This window comes from Mus musculus, chromosome 2, assembly GCF_000001635.26.
Source record: "Mus musculus strain C57BL/6J chromosome 2, GRCm38.p6 C57BL/6J".
Taxonomy (NCBI): Eukaryota; Metazoa; Chordata; class Mammalia; order Rodentia; family Muridae; genus Mus; species Mus musculus.
In genome coordinates, this window is record NC_000068.7 from 7,336,919 (window position 1) to 7,353,369 (window position 16,451).

General features: G+C 40.6%; 1 protein-coding gene and 1 pseudogene across 3 annotated transcripts in view; one reads left to right on the forward strand and one right to left on the reverse strand.

Annotated features, from left to right (window-relative positions):
• Celf2 (CUGBP, Elav-like family member 2) overlaps nt 1-16,451 on the reverse strand; it is an 856,648-nt gene that overhangs the window by 797,225 nt on the left and 42,972 nt on the right. The gene's annotated exons all lie outside the window — the stretch shown is intronic.
• On the forward strand, nt 13,179-13,275 carry Gm24340 (annotated as a pseudogene).

Consider the following 16,451-nt stretch of genomic DNA (forward strand, 5'->3'; position numbering starts at 1 on the left):
CAAAGGTATTGCCTATCAGTCTTGACAACTTGAATTTGATCTCTTAGGTCCCATATGGTAGAAGGAGAGTACTGAATCCTACATGTTATCCTCTGATCACCATATGCACATATGGCCTGTGCCACCCTGAAAAAAATGTAAAGTTGTAAACTGTAAAACCATAGTTGTCTTTGATTTGTGTGTGTGTGTGTGTGTGTGTGTGTGTATGTGTGTGTGTGTGTGTGTGTGTGTGTATGTGTGTGTGTGTGTGTGTGTGTGTGTGTGTGTGTGTGAGAGAGAGAGAGAGAGAGAGAGAGAGAGAGAGAGAGAGAGAGGGAGAGAGAATTGTTGAGCCTTTGCTATAGCTGGAAAGTAAGGAAAACTTGAAGAATTCCTCCTATATCCCACCTGGGCATCCAAACTGACTGGCTGACTGGCTTTTATAAGACTTTGCACTCTCTGGAGAATGGAGAGTACTTGTAAATTACTAGGTAAGCCACAGTTTGGAGAAACTGGCACCTTCTATAGCCTATACAAAGTCAGGGATGCAGACATTGGGGCAAAGAGTCTTTGTCATTGTTGAGACTCAGAAAATGACACTACAAAGGAAGACACTGGCATGCCAAATACTTTGAATTAAAGCACACTGGAAGGTGTCAGAAATGGCCCAAGAACCAAGGCTTTCTGATTTCCTCTGCCCTCTTTTTTCCAGCCTTTATTCTCCTCTGAAGTGAGTTACAGAAAGCGAAATGACCCTTTTCCCAAGGTAAGTCATAGAAAGCAAAACACATTTTACCCAAAAGCAAGATATAAGGCCTAAAAATACTACTGTTTCTGTGTTGGCACTGGCCTTATAGAACTCCTGTGACCTCCTTTGTCTGGGAGTAGATCAGAAAGCCTTGATCCCAGAAAGGGTTCCATAGGATACTTAGCAGGAAGGAATATACACAGACAGGCCAAAAATAAACTGAGCAGACAGGCCTTGGTGAGCTGCTCTGCTTTAAGTCTGTGGCTATCCTCATATACCATTTTGGGCTTATTGGATTTTCCCATGGTTGCCCCTTGTGTTTCATCAAATCTACACATGTCTACTTTCCTCTGGATCTGTGTCTTCCTTCTGAAAACTTCTGAATCACTTAACACCTCAATAAAATAAAGTTGTGATAATTTATGTCCTTAATCAGTCTTTTGTTAGAGGAGGGTCAGCCATGATGGCCCTTATGAGAAAAGACATCACACCCTTTTGCTACCCTTTTATCCTGATGCTGGAATATCTTAGCAGTTTCATTGAGACAGAGATCATTCCTGCATTCAATGTGATCAAATATGAAAGTTGCTAGAAGGTTCTAGAGGTCTTCAAAGCACATATCATGGATACCTTCCTTATCTTCAAGATTATTGAAGAAAAAACAGAACAAAACATAACAAAACAAAACAAAACAAAACAAAACAAAACAAAACACAACAGCTACTTCTGTTTTATGAACAAGCACTGATGTAGTGAGACAGGAAGAAGCTCCATCAATTAAAAAGAACACACCAGGTCCACTGTATAGACACTTCTGACTGATACAGATAAAGTTTCGACATATTGCTCATCAGCATGCTCATCTTGGGTTGTCATCCCAAGATGACACGAAGTAAAACTGCTAAAGTGTTCATTTCCATTGCCCTTAATGAGCAAACAAACTTAAATCAGAGGCTAAGAAGTACTATTGTGTGTCTAGCTTATTTCTGTCTCTCTCAGGCTGATAAGACATTTTCTAGACAATTGTAATCATGAGTAATTTGTAAAAAAATATATATAATAATAAGAGCTACTTTTCATTAGATGAAACAAAAATCAAGTTTCCTTCAGTTAGCACCCTGCAATATACTACGATAGCTACTCCTGGGAGCTGGTAGTGTCAAAATATCATTAACAATAATAAGGGAAAAGTTGTAAGAATGAAAATTCATTTTTTAAATTAATAAATAGACTTGTGGATAAATGGCCCAGTTTCTGGACTCACTCATTTGCTAATACAGGCTAATGAGCAAACATGGCTGTGAGTTGAGTGCCTTCATTACCACCTCAGTCCTCGGAATGGAGAAGGATGAGGCAGACACAAATGTGGGCTGCAGAATGGTAAGCTGTTGAATTTCCTACTCTTAGCATCCTACTGATTGGGAGAGGATATTGTAATATAATCATATCTTCTTTTAAAACATCAGTTCCCCAAGCTTGAGACTGAGTTCATGTCATGTAGACAGTATGTGTTGCCCAAGGTGCCATCTGCAATAGGACTTACTGTCAGTGTCAACCAGCTCATAGAGGGACTGGGACTAGGAGCATCCCAGCAGTGTCTGCTGCCTAGGGCCTCCTTTCTAAGCCATTGCATCAGCCTTCTTATGTTCTCCAGGTAATGAGTGCCTTTGGTCTTTATCTCTTCTGTGTTCTCATCCTTTTCTCCCAGAAATCTTAGAAAAGTCACCTATTCTGTGTTGACATGTTAACATTGTGATCATAAAAAAATAAAAATAAATGAGGATAGTTGTAAAACTTCAGTTATCTGTGAGTTGAAATAAAATATGGTGAGCTACTTTGATAAAACATGCTTTGTAATGAGCTAGCCATCTGAAGGACTGGTGTCTAGGATCACTCAGTAAGTAGAAAATGTCTACTTACTACCTTTCCATATGGCTTTGGTATGTTGTTTCTCTGAGTAATAAAGGGAATGACATCCTGAACACCCCTTTCAAGACAAATGGTAAATCAATGGCAACAAGCCTGTGTGTTGGCTTCCTTATGGTAGAAGCACCCGGGTAAAGGAGTAGATGAGTCAAAAAGTATTCCTTAGCTGCTGAGGATAGTCTCCATGGATCCCTGCCTGTAAGCTTGTCCTTGTTCATTGATACACTAGATACTGTGTCAGAAGAGAAAGAATGTGGAGAAAATGGAACCTTAGGGTGTTGTTGGTAGGAATATAAACTAGTACAGCCATGATGGAGAAAGTATGAGGATTTCCTTTTTTAAAAAAATGAACAAAGTCTTATCCCTGGATGTATATCCAAAGGAAATAAAGATGTTGAAGAAGGTACACATGTGTGCTCATGGCAGCATTGTATATATCAGACACGATATGGAACCAATCAGCCTTGTATCCATCAGCAAGCAAAAGAATGGAGATGAGGTATATACAGTGGGATCTTGTTTGGCTACAGAAAAGAAAGGAATCCTGTCATTTGCTTCAAAACAGAATGCTATTATCATAAGTGAAACAAGCATGGCTCAGAAAAGAATTACTCATTATCTTAGCTACATGTGTGATGTTAAAATATTGGACTCAGAAAAGACAGCAAGATGAAAGTGATTGGATCTTGGAGATGGTCACTGAGGAGATGGCCACAGCTACAAAGTTGCCTTTAGATAGGAGGAGGCCATTCTGGCAGAGCATGATGGGGCAGTACAGTAGAATTGGAAAGTGTAAAAATTATATCTTAAATATTCTTTTTAAATATATAATATTATCTAAAAATGATATGTGATGTTTTAATCTGCATATATATACATATATATGTGTATATATACTATATATGTATGTATACATACATTATATATATATACTTATATATATATATATATATATATGTTTATTGAGATACAATGATGTGCTATATAAATATGTAAATTAAAAATAGAGAAGGAAATACATCATCTCCAGAGAACTTTCTCTATCAGGACTAGAATGCTGGGGTTTTCAGATACACAGCCTTATATACCATGTTACCATTCAGATACTGTATGAGACTCTTGCTTCTAAATAAATGATCTGTATAGCCTCTCCAAGAAATTCACAGCCCACATGCAAAAGCAAAGTCTCCTAGATTAACAAAAAAAAGTCACCTGTGCATAGTGATGCTGAGAAATGTGTCTTTGTGTTTATTAGGATGCGTCTTTGATAGAAGGCCAATTACTATGTTCAAAATTCCCCCAATTAAACAAAACATGCCTATCCATTCTTGAAGTATTAGTGAAAGAAAATTATTTCTAAAGATTATCCTTAAATGATTTCAGGAGGTATCCAAAGAGGCCCATTAAAACAATCACAGATGTATGTCAGTAGAGACCTAGGTTCTTCCTGCCAGAGGTAAGGGAAACAACTCCTTTTGGAAGCTGAGAACTGGTTTTCCAGGTTCCTGGGGAAGGCTGGATTTTCTCTAACTGCCAGAAACCCTCCTGTAGTCCAGCTTCAACTTATTTATGGATATTTGGACAGCCTGAAAGATCTAACAGAAAGTAAATCTCTTTGGAAGCAACTTAAAATGAAACGAGGAATATTTCCAGTGCATGTGACTATATCCTTTGGTAATAATAAATGAATGGCACGAGGCCCAAGATCTCAATCCCACTTTAATACTTATCTGTCGCATGTTTATTCAAGAGTCCACTGTAATATTTTTATGTGAATGAGGTTTAACTATAGCGGCAAGATCTCTGAAATTTCTGTTGGATTCAAGGGCAAACATAGATGGGAAAAGGTGCACACATTCATATGCCAGGGAGGGTCTTCATTCAAATTTCCATGCTGAACTTTCTTTATGTAACTCGAGCTGATCTCAAAATTTGTGATCCCTCTTCTGATGGTTATTCTTGATTAATCAACCTGACTACATCTGGAATTAACTAAAACCCCAAAACAGAGGAGCATGCCTGTGACACGGACTTTTGCTTGCTTTGATGTGGGAAGATGTACTTCCAATCTTATCTTTAAGGTGGGAAGACACATTTATAATCTAGATCTTTTGATGTGAGAGGACATAGCTCTAGTCCAGCCATGACGCCTAGATATGGATGTGGAAGCAGGAAGCTTTTGCTTTCCACCTGTTTGCCCTTACCTTGCTAGCAAGTCCATTCCTTCACTAGCATTTGAGCCTGCTTCTTCAGGATTGGGATCTATACTGAAGACTAGCTGAGATGTCCAGTCTTGTGGATCGAACTACTACTGGATTTTTGGACCTTCTGTCCATAGACAGCCATTGTTGGATTAGGTGGACCACATCCTGTAGATCATCCTAACACTCCACCGCCACACATACACATTATGTAAGTTAGGTTACTCTAGGGAACTTTGACAAATACGTATCTGAAGAATATATGTCTTATTTTAAAAAGTAGAACTCCCTTTAAAATATAGCCTGCAAGATCATATATCACTGGAATAAACTAACAAAACACGCTATTAACAACTGTAAGCAGTTGTATGGGTTTTGTATCTTACAGTTAGCAACTGAATAGCCAAATATAATATGCAGTAATGGCATGTGGGATACCTAGGTGGCAGATGCAAGATGATTGTCATGAGTTTGAGGTAGGCTGGGGCTATAATGAATACCAGTAAGCCAGGGCAATGTAGAACACTGTCTTCCTTGAATGTAAATATATAAATAAATAAATAAGTGTATTATAATTGTTTTCATTTCTCCCTCCATTCTGCTCTGCCTATTCAAAACAGTGCCATAAAGTATTAAGGAAGAGCTCAGAAATTATAGTCATGGTACCCATTGTAACAGATTCCTAAGAAACTGTGAGCACATGACATATTTAGCATGCTCTATGATTTAGAACAGGGGTGGAGAGCTATTAACATAAAAATATTCTAGAACCTTGACTTACTTTTCTAGACTCTACCTAGGCACCTGTCTAGAGTTGACTCTCCCTCTGGCCTCCTATAATTCAGTTCTCTCATCTAATTGAGACCTGATTTTAGATGTGACATCCTAAAAGCTCATCTCAGATGACTGTCTACCTACTGCACCTGGCTTTCCCACTTATTTTCCCATTTTACACATATCCTACTCACTTACCCTTGACTTCAGCCCTGGAGAGTCTTGCCTACTCTGCTTTGGGTCTAGGCTTCCCATCTCTAACTCATTGGGCCTGTCCCATAGTAGAGGCGACCCTGGTTTCTCCTCTAAGGGCCCAAATTCTTGTTTCCAGCCATTTCTTACTCCATGTTGCCCACATTTGTCTGCCACTGTTTTCTATTTAGTCATTTGAAATCTTCCCTCTGTTTTAAGAACACGTTTAACAGGAACTCGAATTCCACAAGCTACTTTTGTATGACATGGTGCCATGACTTTTGTCAGTTCCTGATTTGAAACCATCCAGCTTGACTAAGTAGTTACTAATCTGTTTGGTTTTCATCGAAACGCCCCCCCCCCCCATGTGCTCATTACTGTGGTTTATATTCAGCTTCTGATGAGAGCTAACCATTTTTGTGAAGCCTAGAGCATAATAGGTATTAAAAGCTCAAGCCTTCTGATGCATCTGCTATTTGTTTTCCCTCCCTCCTAATTAGTGGGTCCACATTCTCTTTTGTCTTGTTCCTAATGTATTTGTGAAATATTGCCGGGCTGCCCTTTGTTTCTCTCACTGGTTGCATCTCATATTGTGCTCTGGCTTTCCGGCTGCTGTTCTCATATTACACATGCCCTCTTCTCTTACCCTTGCCTTCAGCTCGTGGCCCCATTTTCCCTTTGCACGTCATTTCATCCTGGCAGCTTAAAGTGCAGCATGGGCTTTGCTCTCCATAGAATGACTAGGACAGAGAAGGCTCGAGGACGTGCTCCTAAGCATTGAGGGAATAGGAATTTTTCTGCTCTTCTAGTACTTGCACAAAATATTTCTGTGCTTTCTGGCTAAAGGTCTATTGACACCTACCCAATAGCCTGGGAAGCTTGTCATGGTGCCAGGTCATGCATGGTCTGGATAATCTCAGGTAGGCAGTGACTTCAGTAGGCATTATACAAGATGTCAGCTATGAAAAGCTCATTTGTACGGCTCTTCTTGCCCTTTCTTGTTCCCGTGAAAACTGATAGAAACTTTACATTTATCCATATTTACATTTAACAAATGTCGGAATTACACTGCTGATCATCACATGTTCTGTGATGTGAACAAATGACATTGAGCTCAATCATCTATCTCAGTCACTGCTGGGTAAGATGAAGGAGTGAAAGATTTAGCAGCTTCAGATTCTAAGAAAAGAATTGAACACTCTCCGAATGTTTACTCTGATGGCTATTCTTGGTTTTCAATTTGATTACATCTGGAATGAACTACAATCCAGAATTGGAGAGCACACCTATGATCCAGATCTTGAGGCTTCTGATCCGGACCTTGACATGGGGATCTTGACGCATAGTTATTATGAAAAATTTAGGCCCAGGCAAGGTAGTCCACACCTTAAATCCTAGTAGACCGAGGCGAGTAGATTTCTGAGTTCAAGGTCAACCTGGGACAAAGCAAATTCTAGATTCATGGTGGCATGCCTTTGATCTGAGCCATGAGTTCCACTGAAGGCCTACATAAGGACATTGGAACGAGGAAGACTTGCTCTTCTTGCATTTACTTGCCAGCACATCTGTTGGAGCCTACCTCTTCAGGATTCCAGCTTATACAGAAGACCAGCTGAGACAACTGGCCTCATCAACGGTGCAACTACCAAACTTTTGGATTTCCCATCCACAGCTACCCATTGTTGAGTTAGTTGAATTACAGACCGTAAGTCATTACAATAAATTCCTTTAATATATAGAGACATTACACAGGTTCTGTGATTCCAGAGAACCCTGACTGATACATTTACTTTGTTTGTTTCTGCTTTGGCTTACAGTTCTAAGATACATGACCTGTCATGGCAGGGAAAGCGTGGAATCAGTAGCATGGAGTGGTTTGGTTGAATTTTGTCTATAGTCAGGAAGGAGAGGGGACAGGAAGTAAGGCCAGCCCAAGAAACTCCGAACTCCACCCCTAGTGATCTATTTTGTTCAACTAGGTCTCAGGATTACTCCCAGCTCGGAACTGGATATTCTAATACAAGAGTCTATGGTGTCAGAAATTGTGATGTAGATTTCATTGGCTTGTAGTAAATAGAGGTATGAGGGCAGCCATACTCCCACTCTGATGGAGCAACTAGAGGATCTGAACTGCTATAAATGCAACAATTTACTTCCACTGGACTGTGGGACTGTCTCTGGTGCTTTGCAACTAACTAAGAAGGCAGAACCTCTTTCCTGTATCCTTGTCCTGTGTGTGTCTCTCGAATGGTACTTTATGGTTCAGCCCAAGTGAGGGAAGTTTTAAGCAGGTCTGACTTACCATTCTCATTAGTCTTAAAACCTGGGGCAAGCCTTGTGGTCTGGAGCAGCCCAGCATCTGGGAGGTGGCCTATTTATAAGCAGAACAGCCTGAAATTCTTCATCTATGAGAAGACCTTTGTGAGGAAAATGGGAACTGACAGGAACATTTGAGGCATTCTTTAATTCTCAGCACTTTGCTTTCATGGGATACATCTGTCAGGACTGTTTTCCTTTTTCTTTTTCTACCACTAGGAAGTCAAATTAGCTGTTGACTTGTGAAGTTCCAAAACTTCTGTAATGCTAACCTAAACCGTAATAATATAGACACATCTTACACTCTATAAGAAATACTGCCAGAAAGAATGTCATGGGTCATTTCTGTTCTGAAAATTCAGATGCGTTCACTTTGTGAATTTATTTTACTGGTTTAGCCCTAATATTAGGTGACAGTAATTTACATAAAAGATTTTCCCCAAGCATTCGTGTATCTGTATTGTAATCAAACTTCTGAGTGAAGACCTTCGAAAAGCAGTTACTTCCAGATTTCAGACCAGAATTTCTTTTATGTACAAAGATCAGGCCCCATATAAACACAGAAAATGCCAATGATGACTCAAAGACTTTTTTTTCTTTGAAATATATATCCTATTCTAAGCTCAGTGTTTATTTAAAGCCCCTAAATCCATGTCAGATTGTCCCTACATTGTTGTTGATGTCAAGCTTCAGTTCACCCTATATTCTTATGCTATATTATTATTTTATATTATGATGTCTCTGATTCATCCTTTCCTTACTGCTTTAGTCTGACTCCTGACAAATATTTGTCTATTTAAATTTTTTTGTGTTATTTGTTTCCTGTGCTCAGCACCTAGCAACAGATCACACACACACACATACACACACACACACACACACACACACACACACACACACACACACACACACACACACATCTATCTATCTATCTATCTATCTATCTATCTATCTATCTATCTATCTATCTATCTATCATCTATCTATCTACTGGATTGCTACTGTGTTATAGATAAGCTGCTTCTCCTGTCTATAAGAACTCTGGACAGCTCTATCTATCTATCTATCTATCTATCTATCTATCTATCTATCTATCTGATTATTTTATGATATATGTGGTGTGTATCTGTGTGTGTTTGTGTAAGTGTAAGTACAAGCATTCCATGGTGAATATATGGAGGTCAGAGACAACCTTGGATGTCAATCCTTTGTGTCTACCTTTTTCTAGATACGGTCTTATGTCTGTCTTATGCCACCAGGCTGGCCAGCCTATAAGCTTCTGAGCATTCTCTGTCTATCACCTCCCTGCTGGCTGTAGGGCACTGTGATGATGAATACTCACACTGCTTATCTGGTCTTTATGTGCATACTAGGGTTAGAAATTCAAGCCCCACCCACCCCATCCCCACTTGTAAGTGCTTTCCACAAAGCCACCTCCATAACATTAGAACTGATAATTTACATTGTCTTGTAGTTCATCTGTTTTTCTTCCCTTACAGCCTCTGTCACCCATTTGTTGATACTTAGAAGTGGCCTCCTGTTTTCCTAATAGGAAGCCATTTATCTTGTACCCATTTGTGCTGCAGTGTACCTACTTTGATGTTCATTAGAAGAAAATAAATGCTAATATTAAGTGCAAACATTAGCTTCTTTCAGATTCTATGCCTCAGCACTTAGTGCTTAATTAAAGATTTTACTGAATCTCCATTAGTGTTTTGCAGCCCAAGATAATAAGAGAGAATTTTTGCTCCCGTAGTGTTGGAGTTCAAAGAACTAAACCACTAAAGCCATAAACTAAAGAAACCCATGGGCAGACCCATGACCTGTCCAGAGTTCTTATAGACAGGAGAAGCAGCTTGTCTATAACACAGTGGCAATCCAGTAGGACAAAATGTGACCTTGTGCTATCTAGTGTTTACATAATTCCCCATATCAGTCTTTCCTATGCAGTTAACTACAAGTGTTGAAGAATGCTCACTATTTATCTTAAGGTCATTTTAGATCTAACACGGTGCCTGTAGAAAGCAAAATCCTTACTTCCATATCAGTAGTACCAGTGAGAGGAGAGAGAGAGAGACAGAGAATAAGCTGGTACATGAGAAGGGAGCAGCATAGGAGGGTGGTGAGAGGGAATGGGCTGGGTGCCACTCATTGCTTTGCAGCCACCTGGTCTCCTAGTGACACAAAGGAAATGCTATGCTTGGTTGGAATGTCCAAACAGCTGGGTGGGTTTCAGAGAGATCGTAGGTGGTTATGACATGGTTTGTTGCTTTTTCATTGGCAGTGAAAGCCAACCGTGCTGGGGAGGCCATTGTGTGCACACTGGAACCTGGCAGGCACAGGTGTAGGAGGCTGGAAAGCTGGAAGGGGAAATGCTGTTTTATGAAGACTTTCTAGCACATTAACCATATAATTCCTCCGCAGGATTACTGGTTCTCAGCAAAATGCAAGCATCTCCTGCACAATGGCTGTAGTAAGGGTAGCTTTTGGAAAACCTTCAGAACTCTTGTTGATTGAGCATCAGGGTGGCCTCTTGGAGCAGGTAAGACCACACTCCCACACTGCTGTCTTTGACTACCTTGTGAACACTTGTCAGTCTAAACTGCTTCGCCAAACTGAGCTAATTTCATAAGACAACTTGACATTAACTCTGGCTGATGTCTTCAATGCATTTGACTAAGGCATCAAGGCTTCAAATGTGAAATACGAGTTTTGGTGTCATCCTGAACTCCAGGAAAGAGTCACATGTCAAAACATCATACTTCCTATTTGAGTGGTTGAGCTGACCAAAGACAAGGTGATGGATAGCTGACAACCTTCCTGATCCACTTTCCCTCCCTCCCTCCCTCCCTCCCTCCCTCCCTCCCTCCCTCCCTCCCTCCCTCCCTCCCTCCCTCCCTCCCTCCCTTCCTCCCTCCCTCCCTTGCTTTTATTCCCTTATTCCTTCTCTCTATTCATTTCTTCCCTCTTTAAATTTCTTTAAATTATACTACTTATTCTCCCCTCTCCCAAGACCCCAAATTCTTATTGAAGGTAAACATGCTAAATTGGGTAAAAGTGTGAGCTCTGAGCTCAGACAGCTTGAGTCTGGCTGGAAGCTGCTGTCACTTCGGGCTTATCAGACCAGGTCTGCATTAGGAATACTTGTAGTGATGCCTTCTTGCAGTATGTGAAAGGGGTCTCAATGAAATATAATGGCAGGGCAAACAGTCAATAAATGTCAGATGTGATTGTGCTACTGGTCTTTGCTTCATGGGGGGGATAAGAATTAATCACTAACAGTTGTCGCCACGATTATTCCAGTAGCTTCGATGTTCATCACCAAATCAAGGCAAGGTGGAAGGTCATGGGGTCTCTCTCTAAGCATGCAGATGCCAGTGGTGTGGAGGAGATGGAGAGAGAAAGGAACTGTAAGGGTCAGGCCTGCTCAGTCAGGGTGAGTGAATATATCAGGAAGAGAGTGGGAGAAAGGAGAGAGAGGTAAGATTCTGATAGATGAGCAAGGTGTGCAAAGAACTAGAAAGGCTTCTTCTCCTTTCAGATCCCCCAAAGAGGTTGGGGTGGAGGTGGAGAACACAGTTCAGTGGAGATAAATTTTTTTCTGCCTTAAAAAAAATGATGCTGAATGTTTATTTTTTGCCATCTTCTTTCTCTAGATCTATGGAAATAATTTACAGAAGACCCTTGAGGGCAATTAAGCTCACAATTCCTTTGCTAGTAAAATGAGAAAAGCCAGCTCTCTGTAAATTCTGAATTCCACCATGGATGTTGCAGAAGCAGAACTAAAAACAGCTGCATTCTCTCTCTGCAGAGTCGACTAGAATTTGCTGCTCCCCTTGCTCCCAGCACAGAGCAATCAGTGCTCAGAAGTGCAGGGGTTTATGACGATGAATGTTTTATTTCTTAAAATAAACAGAAGCAATTTAGAAACACAGTTATGTATTTTACATTTATTTTTTATATAGTAAAAATACATTGGAAACTTCCCTACTGTCAAAAATCTCTACACGCACTTGTCAGAAATATCAAGATGACATGCAAGTATGGAATTCAGATTTAAATACTAGACTTCTGAGATGTATTCCATGAAGCTTCTGGTTGTTTGCTTTGCTCTGACCCCAGGATGCAGATTTTTCACTCTTGCTTCAGAATTTTAAGTCAGTTATGTTTAGTAGCTATGAACTCTAATACTTAAAACTATACCAAAATATGATTTTTTTTAACATTTTACTTTTGCTCCCCCTCTACTTTCCTCTCCACTCATTACTTTCCCTTCTTCCCCAATTTCCTTTCTTTTTCTTTTTTGGGTGACATGTTACTGTTATGTATTCCAGTCTAGATTTGAATTTGCCATCTTTCTGCCTCAGCCTCCAGAACACTGGAACTACATGTGTACACACGCTGTCAGCTACACCTGTAGCTGTAATAAAATGCTACCATCCAACGCAACATATGTAAGAGTTTTATTTTGACTTATGGTTGCAGAGGACTAGATGTCCATAATTGTGAAGAAGGCCTAGCTGCAGAGGCAGGAAGTGGAGAGATCTCATCTCAAGCACACACAGGAATATGAGAGAGTGAACTGGAAAGGGGGATGAGGTTAGAGATTTTCAATATCTACTCTCGTGACTCACTCTCTCCACCAATACTCAATGAACTAAGGGTTCCATAATCTCCCAAAATAGCACTGCCAACTGGGGACCAAGTGTTCACATGAATTTAGAGGAGTCATTCCTCTTGTAATTCACAACCACCATGCAGGGGTAGTTTTATTTTTTACCACCTAGGACATTCCCATTTCCTGATGGATTCCTTGCAGGATGTGACTTCTCCAGCTGATAACATGACTACACACTGTTTCCATGCCTTTACTATACATCCTTATTCTTGCCAGAGCTGTTATCTTCTCTGTCTATGTACTCTAAGATCCGTGGCTGTTCAGACATACCATTATTCCATTGATAGCCAAGCAGGAGTACCTGACATCAGTTAGAATGCTTCTCCACTTCAGAGATGCTCAAAGAGAATAAGAATGATACAATGGATACTTATACATATACTAAAATTGGAACAATACAGAGATTAGCATGGCCCCTGCACAAGGATGACATACAGATTCATAAAGCATTCTGTAATAGGGAAGAAAAGAACAACACGATGTAAACCTCAGCACTCACATGTCCTAGGAGGGGTCTAGTAAGGTGACTGATCAAAACTCAGAGTAGCTGGGGAGGTAGCTTGGTAAAGTGCTCGCCATGCAAATATAAGGACCCGAGTTCAATTTCCAGACCCTGTGCAACAGCATGGTGCATTATAGTCCCAGTGCTGACTAGGTAGAGACAGACAGGTTATTGACCTACTGGCCACCCCAATACAATCAGCAAGATTCAGGCCAAGGGAAAGAAGCATACAATCTCAGAAAAACAAGGGAACAAGATGGACAGATTGACAGCATCTTATGAATGACACCAGATGTTGACCTCTGACCTCTAGTTCTCTCTCTCTCTCTCATGTGTGAAAGAGAGAGAGAGAGAGAGGGGTTAAAAAATTGGTGATATGAACTGCTAAAACAGGAGACATGAGTAGGCACGAGTAGACATGAATCTCCTGTATATCACTGCAAATCTTTCCCACTTAGCTTGTTTACTGCCGTGACCTTGAGGAGTCCTGGATTCTCAGCAACAACTCCCCTCCTTAGAGCAAAGTAAACAGTGATAATAACAGAGTATTAGTGAGGCACAGTAGGACAGGAAGCTCAAAAGAGTTCCTTGAATTCAAGTCATTCTTTTTACTTCCTCAAGGTCATTTGATTTCTTTTTTTGTTTTAGTATCAGATTGACTCACACTTGTTTTTCTTAATTGTTAAATAAAAATACTCAACGGTCATGCATGGCCCGATGAGAATTACGTTGGAAGATAGCCAGGTTTTAAGTGAATGACCTTTAGGCTCAGCAAGGTAGACAAGGGCATGACCTCAGGGGTGAGTTACCATGGGTTTCCATGCTTTTCATAACAGCCTGACTTCATGAGTCCTCTCAGGTAGTGGATGCATTGCAAATGCAGACACAACTACGAGAGTTTGACATGATGATTATAAAATATAATTTATATATCATCATAGAGTTCATCATAACTACATATAGCCCTGGGGGAGAGGGAGTTCACTTGTACAGGACCCAGTCCTTAACAGCATCTTCATTTTTGCCTATTGATTTTTTTTTTAAATTTATCTCTGCACCATATTTGGTTCCTCTTATTTCCTTTGTCTCTTCAGATCTTTTTTCAAGTCAAATGCTACAGGCAAGGCAGCTTGGTTCTGCCTGCTATTATGCATTTACATAACCTGTTATGTAATTCCTCATTTGTCATAAATGTTAATTAGCTGTGCTTTGCGAGTCACACGGAGGTTATCCCGAGTTGGCTGATGAGGAAATTGAGGGAAAGATTGATTGGGAGCAACAATTTGAATCGCAACACATAGTGACCTCATAGCAATTCAGGACTTGGCACCCATGCTCTGTGTTCCATGGTTTGGGGCTTAAGTGACAGATCTCGCTAACTCTAATTGGTTTCTTTGAAGAAGGAACTGGGAAACATGTCACCAATGCCCTTCTTCCCTACTATTTCCAACCATATAAGAATCGCCCCTGGTGGTGATCCACAGCCTTCCTCCAGCATCTCCCCTTAGCCTCTCAATGTGTGCTGCTGTTGTGTGTAGTATATGCAGTTGTTAGTGAGGGTGTCTGTGTACATGTGTGGGCAGGTATCCATACATATGCATGTCTAGTGGAAGGCAGTAGATGTCTTTCTACGATGCCATCCATCTTCCATGTTTAGTTTCTGAGACGGGGTCTCTCAGCAAACCTAAGGCTCTTCAATTCTGCTGGACTATATGGCCAGTGGGTTTCAGAGTTGTGCCTGACTGATCGCCTCTCAGCCTCGAGGACTGAGGCACGTCCTCGGTCTTTGCTTTCACTAGGCTTTCTTGAACAGGAACGTTCCAAAAATCCCATAATCGCTGTTCTACTTGAGCTGCCTACTTTCCTGCACGTGTAAGCAGGTGTCATGTCTGCGTTGTTTCTGTATCTTCCGGTCCTCGTTCGTTACGCAGAAGCGCCTCAGAAGCTACTGCTCGCATAGAAAGGAATACTCATGTCAAGTGCTGGCTTTGCAAGCGTGAGGAAGTTAGTTCAATCCCCAGACCCTCCCAGCCCCCACCCCAAAACCCCAAAACAAAATAGAACCCTGGTGTGGCTGCAAACGCTTGTAACCCTGGCCCTTGGTACGTAGACAGCCAGATTTCTGCAGAGGGATTGTTAGTGAGTCCCAACCCCCACTGAGATCTAGCATCAAAAACAAAACAAACTGCAGATGCTAGCTGAGTTTTTACATCTGGCCTCACGTGTGTTCATGTACTAATGTGACCTGAACACATATACTAGAACACACACACAAGCGATGCATCAACATACACACAAGAAAAGATACTTGGCCCAGTGGGTATCAGCATTCAATAGGTCAATTATGGACCTGCCTATTCTGAGAATAAGTTCTATGAATAGATCATAGATGATAACTAGCTACACTTCAGGGTCAGTTCTTTCTGGAAACTTCCCCATTTCCATCACTCTGAGCTGAGTGACCCATCTCATTCTAGAACAAACACAATTTAAAACTTTATTTTGCATACATTCCCTGAGGATCCCAGGATAATATCTTCCAAAGCCCTCAGGAATTCTGTGTACTTAACAAAGAATATGAATGAAACCTTCAACAATCCATCAGGAGTGGATAGCTCTGGGGTATTTGCAGAGGCAATGGCTGATGGAAGAGCCTCTGGCAAGAGAAGAAATCTAGACTTTGCTCACCTAAATTACTTTTATTCCATTTTTGGAGTCAATATAGAATATGGTGGGGCCTGTAGCTCACTACAGAAAGTTCATAATTTAAAATTATAAGGCTTTACACCAAGTCAACCACCGATGATGGTTATATAGACTACTTAGCACCATAGGTGTTCTTTTCTGTGCTCTGTACTTCTATTGTATATACACTGCTTTCCTAAAGGCATCTTGAAGCTACATGATATGATGACATCCCAATATTGCCTTTATTTTTCATATTTTTCCCCATAATTTAAACTGGGCAAAGGAATTTTCTTTTAAAAAATGATCAGTGTTGTTGCTTTTATGAATTGATAGTTTCTTTTAAAAGATTTGAAGTAGAATGCAAACGAAGGGAGGATGCAGAGGTAGCCTAGTAATGAAGAGGGATACCTATAAGAATGACCTGAATTACATCCCTAGGAACCATGT